This window comes from Notechis scutatus, chromosome 3 (assembly GCF_049901735.1).
Source record: "Notechis scutatus isolate UNSWTSFEM ecotype Mainland chromosome 3, rNotScu1.2, whole genome shotgun sequence".
Lineage (NCBI taxonomy): Eukaryota > Metazoa > Chordata > Lepidosauria > Squamata > Elapidae > Notechis > Notechis scutatus.
Window position 1 is genome coordinate 64,576,331 of NC_142011.1, and position 7,350 is coordinate 64,583,680.

Here is a 7,350-nt window from a genome sequence, read left to right on the forward strand (position 1 = left end):
TTTGGGATGAACACCCTTTGAATGGTGTGGGAGTAGGAATGGATTTCCAGAGGAAAAAATGCAGACTACAGGAACCAAGAGCACTACTGAGGTGACCCTGAGGACAAGGATAAACCTCCAAGTGCTTCAATGCCTCTAAAAGGATGCAGATTACCAGCTGTCTGCAAGGAATATAAATTCATTCCCCACTATCCTCTCAGAATTGAAGAAACTTCTTGGATGAAAAGCAAAACATCTTCAAAAGGAAAAAAAAGTCCAGTTACCTCCTACAAAAGCACCTTTGGGATATTCAGCATAGATTTATGAAGGATAAAGAACAACTATTGAAAAAAAATAAGCATAGCTACTGCAAATCTTTTCCAGCAGCATCTTATTAAGCTTAACAAGAAAAGTACTCATTAGCTAATTAAGATTATAGGAAAGATTAGTAACTCATGGAGAGGATTTCCTAAAAATATTTCATTGGATGCAATTTCATGAGTAATGTAGAATTATAAAAATATTGATATTAGGTTTATATAAAACAATGCAAGATATGACAAAGCCCCCAAAGGGTTTCAAAGTCCTTTTCAGATGTGGTTGCTGTGTTCCAAATTATGCACAAACTCCTCAGCCTTCCTTTTCCCCAACACAAGTGTCTGGCATAAAAACCAGAGGTGGTTTTCAGCAGGTTCTGACCAGTTCTGGAGAACTGGTAGTGGAAATTTTGAGTAGTTCGGAGAACCGGCCAATTCCACCTCTGACTGCCGCCTCCCCGCCCCCATCTATTCTCTGCCTCCTGAGTCCCAGCTGATTGGCTGGGTCTTCTTTTGTTGCCCTGCCCAGGAGAACGGAGCTGGAAAACAGGTTAGTGGGGTGGGGAGGGAATGGGGATTTTACAGTATCCTTTCCGTAACGCTCCCCAAGCCACGCCATGCCCACCAAGCCACGCCCACAGAACCGGTAGTAAAATTGTTTGAATCCCACCACTGATAAAAACTATATGTGCTTGTACCTATATTTAAATCTATAGCATTGCCAATGACTGGAATACTACCATACACCTTAGAAACCCTAACTGGAAGAATGCAACAAAAACAAGGTGGGACCTTACATAATTTTTTTTTTTTTTTTTGCTCTTATGCAGTACTTGGAACATCTCCAGGAAGAAAACAATGAGATAATATAAAGTTATGTATATAGCGGGGAGAAGATTTGAAAATGTTAGAAGTTGGAATATTGATTAGGAAAAGATTAGGCCAATCAAATTTCATACAAAGAATAATGCAAAAAAAAAAAAAAAAAGGGCGGGGGGATGAGCCAGGCTAGTTAGTTACAAGATGGAATTCACCTGCATTAATAACTTGCTGCCAATCTATTGCAATATTGACACTATGTTTAGATGCCTCTGCAAATCACTGGCTAAGGAGCAATATTCAGGGATGTATTGCCTTGTTATCTGATTAGTCATTACATGGGAGACTAGATGAACTTTCTTGATAAATTGCAATAAAACTATAAAGATATCTGGACATTACTACATTGTGTTGCATCTTTTAGAGCAAGTCTGCACTTCAAGTTCTTAAATGTTTTACTTTGATTAAACGTATAACCATTGCAATTTGATTGGGATCTTTAAAAAAATATTTTAATGTGCTTTTTGCAGGGTTATATAGGCTGCTTGTGATAAAACAAGAGGAAAGCAAAACCAGTAATTGGCTGGAAAGCTGGTCACTGAATCGTCAGGACCTTCCAGCTAAATTATATAAATTACGCTTACCAGGGGAGAAAAATCCATTCACACTTCGTAGAATTCATTGCATAGGATGGGGAAGAAGGGCAATCTACCTTCATTCGGCTCATAGTTAAAATACCAAACATGGCTTCCAGTATGTGAGGGTCTGACTGGATAGAAACTGGCTGTCCCAGGTCAAATATATCAGTTTAATCTTGCATCACAGGTCTTCGAAGCTGCCATGTTTTAAATCACCTCAATCAGAACAGCTGGTTGAATTTTGACAAATGTAAATATGCTCTGACAGGCCAGTGAAGTATTTGTGTAATTGCAAGCGGAGATGATGACAGCACTTAACCAAACTGTTCTCTCACAGTTAGGGAGCCAGTAGACCAAACAAATAAATAAGCCCTGCTGTTAATACAGGGAGACCTGGCTGAGCTGTTTGTCTCTTCTGGATATAAAAAGAAAGTGCGCCGACAAAAGCAACAGGAAACCATCAGTATTCTCAACATGGCTTTCAGCCTCTTGCTTCCCCCTATTATGAGTGCTGACAAATAGTCTCTCTTCCTCCAGTTTCTTGACTAGAGTGACAATGCTAAGGCTGCCCCCCCACCCCCAGGGACCCGCCAAAAGGTTTGTGATGGCTTTTGAAGCTGCTCCCACTCGTTGATCTCTTTTGTCTGAACTGCTTCAACAGGTAGGCACGGGCTCAGATAACACGAGGAAACCTGTATGCTTTTCGAGGGGGAATGGTTCCTTAGCAAGCACCCTTGATGTGAGGCACGCTTGATGTGAGGCACCCTTGACATTTAATCAAAGTAAAACATTTAAGAACTTGAAGTGCAGGTTTGCTCAAATGCTACAGGTTCTGCTAATAGAAGGCTGCATGAACCCAGAGACAGCTCTTGGTCCGGTTGCACGCACTGAAATGGTAAAACAGCAAAATTAAGTACTCTACATATCCATGCACTTGAGCAGTGGTCTTTCACTATGGCATGCTTCAGCCAGGTAGTTTCCTGCACAGGTAGTCCTCGACTTAACAACAGTTCACAGTGGTGGTTCAAAGTTAACAACTTGTGAGAGTTTTTCACACGACTGTTGTAGCATCCCCTTGGTCATGTGATCATAATTTGGATGCTTGGCAACTGGTTCATATTTATGCCAGTTGCAAGTGTCAGTATATTTTGCTTTTCTAACAAGCAACGTCAATGGGAAAGCCAGGTTCACTTAAGAACTGTGTTACTAACTTAACAACTGCAGTGATTCACTTAACAACACCGAGAAGAAAGGTCGTAAAATAGGGCAAAATTCACTTAAAGTCTACTCTCAATAACAGAAATTTTGGGCTCAATTGTTGTAAGCTGAGTGCTACCTGTATTTGTTTTTAGGACTAATGCTAGATTAAAATCAACAAACCTCCCAATGGTGTTTAGCGTATATCCTGTACCTGCCCCAGTGGTGGGATTCAAATAATTTAACAACCGGTTTGCCCAGGGTCAGGTTGGCTGTCATGGGAGGCACAGCTCATCCCCATCCTCCAGCTCCGCTTCATGACCAAACAATCCATTGCTTCCACAAATCTTGAAATTATTCAACTGGAAGAAAAACTTGAGAGCTCCAGGGCATCCTTTCCACCTCTTTTCAAGGGAACAATGAGTTAAGCGTTGGGCAGGGAAGAAGAAAGAGGGCAAGGGGAAGAAAAAAAAGAGGTACAAGATGAGAAAGCTGAAACAAGATTAGCCTTAGAGATTTTGCAAACCATGAAAATGTCAAGAGCTGCATTCTAGTTATCAAAAAGAAAACACATGCTAGAATACGAAGAAGAGTGTGAGAAAGGAACAGGATGCAGAACCCAGGCTTCCTTTGGATCTTTTTAAACCAGGAGGAACAGACTTTAACTGCAGGGAATCAAGTCCAAAACCTGGTCAACAAAAACTGTAACTTTAAGTCCAATTAAGCCAAACTGAAGTAATTAGTTTGGCAGGGCAATAGCAAGAATTCCAGACGTGAAGGCATGGCAAAATTCACATGGTTGGGAAGACACCAGGAACACAGATAAGCAAAGACAACACAGGATAAAGTCATGTTTGCTCCCAGCAGCTGCTGCAGTCAGCATTCAATTCTTTGAAACTTCCATTCCCAGGTGTGGCTAATGAAAGGAATCGGGGCCTTTTCCTCCCCCGTAAGCCATGCAACCCACATTGCTCTCTTCTCCGATCCTCCCTGCGTGCCCTAGGATGAAGAGGCCTGGGTCTTCCTCTGAACTCCCTCTCCCTTGTTCTATCTCTCCCATGCTCTGCCCAGCTGGACTTTGCCCTTCCCCAGCCTCTTCCACAGCCATCGAAACCACACTCCCTGTCAGCTGTTCGTCTTCCTCCTCAGATTCAGACTCTGACAGAGGCATGGCAAACTACATTACAAAGCAAGTCACCCCAAAGCAGTTAGTTAAACATAATTCATACCTGCCAAAGAGGAAAAAAATGCATGGAGGTCTATCAATGCAGAATCAAAACAGAAAAATTCAAATATTTCATAGCTTTCTAGCGGGATATTATGAAGTTCTTCTTTAAAAAGAGACAATAAATTCATAGAATTGGAAAGAACCACATAAACCAACAATTCAATTCCCTGCTTAGTGCTGGAATCCCAGTTACAGTATGCCCATAGATGGCTGTCAATCCTATGCATGCAAGGAAAGAAAGCCCAGCACCAGCAGTCATTTGGTTCTACTGCCAAACTAATGTTTCTGCTAGATAACTGGAAGCCCATCTTTTAAGACAGATAGATAGACTTTAAATATGATCTTGATCATGTAACCAAGAAAATAAAAAAACTGCAAACCATACCCTAAATATCTCAGGAATATTTCAAGCTTCTTGTTCTCCAATTTCAAAAAATCCCTCAGAACTTTATCTGGAGAAATCAAGCAGAAACCTATTTCATCATTAATAGATCTAGCTGATCATGGGGCTGTATTTTGCAGGTACCAAAGGTTTAATATGGTGCTCTATAGAAACCACCAAGTTGCACGTCGAGAGAAGCATTGGATATTGCAAGAAATAGTAGCTGAAGTCAAAGCTGAAATAATTCCATTTCTATCTCTGAAGAAAGACATCAGGTCGGAAGGGAGAATGGAAGTTCTAGCTCTACCCTAGGCACAAAGCCAAAAGGGTGACTTGAGCCAGTCAGTCTACTAGAGCCCTAGAAGGAAGACAAGGGCAAACCACTTCTGACATCTTGTTTAAGAAAACTGCAGGAACTTGTCCAGGCAATCGGCAGGACGCAGGAGGCATAAACACAAAACAAAAACTTCTGAAAGTGCATGTATGCAATGGTTCATAAGAAAAACAAAACACCACTCTGATAAAAAAGCAGCATAAAACAGGAACAAAGTCTTGCAGAAATGGACTCTGAAATAAAGTTCTGCTGAGTAACAAACATTTGCCTTGCAAAAGAAGAACATGTTGGAAATCAGATACCAAATGGCACACATTGCAAACAGAGGACAAAACTGATCTTGTTGGTTAAGATGTTCCATAATGAACAGTAGGTTGATTAGGCTGAAAGGTTCTTTGGGCACCTGATGAAGACCCCTTTATTTTCTAAGTCCTTTAATGTAAGATGCTGATAAAGTGATGGAGTTTGGGTGCATATGTATATTTTGTCCTGTTTATTTTTTTTTCAGCTGATTATTTTATGGGTCTAAACTGTGTTTAGAACTCTTGACACAGGAATGTACATTTGAAAGGATGACACAGGCATGTAGAAAATGGGAACTGTTCCAGGGGTGCCTTGCAAAGAGGAAAATCTGCCCATAAAAAGCACATACCTTGGTTGCACCTTCATTACAGTAGCTTCACCCACCCCAATTTCTCACTAGGACTGCCTTCTCTTTCAGTGAGGTTAGCATCCTCTCGGATATTCACAACTAGCTTTAGAACACGTTACAAAAACATTGCATACCGACAATCAAGTTTCATATACAGCATTTAGAACTTCTGTCCATGAGCAAATACATGAATACAGTGATCAATGATTTCTGCAGATATATTAAATATTTACTATTCTCTGTGTATATACAGCAATGCGAAATGCAACCAATTTGATCCTAAGTTATGAATCTTGATTTTCTCCCCTCTTGATAACTACATATAAGTTTACAATTCTTGCTACATAAATATTTAGACTTTGCAGACTATTATGTTTTTTGTTGGTTTCCTGGGAAGATACAGGTTTACAAACATTACCTTGCAATTGTACAACTGAAATCATGCAATTCATGTGAAATCTTGCAAATGGGAACATAGACTATTTATTCTTTCAGATTCTTTCCCCCTGTCTAACAGAAGCAGAAAATAAGGCCTCCCCAAAATATCCCATTGTTTTGCACAACAGATAATGGTGTCCGTTCAAATTTCGATCAAGCACAATGGAAACTTCAATTTAATATCCCAAACTAACAATTGGTAGGAAATTAGGGTTAAAATATGGATTATGAATAGGACTCATTTCCTAATTTGCATAGATGTTTCTGTCACATGCAAAAGAAACATGTTTGCACACTTTGGGATTTTTAAATTCAGACTAGAAAGAGGGTAACAATTTGAGAATATCAGCCTGCTCAAAACAACTATTCTGAACTGGCTACTCATTAGTTACTTATAGTTGTATTAGATGTTATTAGATATGCCTAACTGTGTGCTTCCTACTGGACTCTTAACGTGGAATCAGTAGGACTAAAATAATGTCAATTAATATTTAATAGTTACATTGAATATTGTGTGACAATCCCTGGACAAGAATCTGCTTGGTTACCGAATAAACAACTCAAGTCATGAAAGGGAATACTTCAAATCACGCCAACCTCAATGTCTAGGTACGAAGATGCAATGAGATGTATTCATTTGTTGTACTGTGCTATATCACACTTCACATGGACATGGAAACAATTTTGATTCATCATTTTAGTAGCCTTTTCACACTTCAAGCAAGCCAAAGGGTTGCTTTGAAGAAATAACTATTATAAGAGCACACACAATTAAGCTGGATTTACTCTGAGCTATATATCAATGTAATAGATATTGTTAAAATAACCTATTCCTTAACTCTCCTAAAGATGATGTAAAAAAAATCAAGAATTTTTATTGTTTTTGTATAACAGAATTATATACAAACATCTCTGATTTACCTGATATTTTAACCTGCAGGTAAACCATTTATGGCATATTCATTTTAATGTTCTGTGGATTCTTGGCCAAGATTCACAGAACGAGAATCATCAAGTTTTTGTTTGTTTGTTTGTTTGTAAAACTCTTGTTACACTCTGGGCAAAGCTGTGCCAAGTTCTGCGGCTTGATAAATTTTTGCTCTTGCATTTAAAAGAAAATGGCTGTTTTTGCTGAACGGTTGCACTTTAGTGTTGAGAAGGCATCTTACTTGCTTTTGAGGCTGTCTAAAAGGAATGTGAAGGTGGGTTCTAAATCTAGATGTTTGTGAGAATGTTTGTGATAAGTATGAAGTGTATCTTCAGAATATGGTGCCTTTAAAGAGACCATAATCAGAATGAGGCGACTTTCCACAGCAGGCTTTCTGGAATCTCTGTATCCAGGAGAGAATAATGAACAGCAAGGACG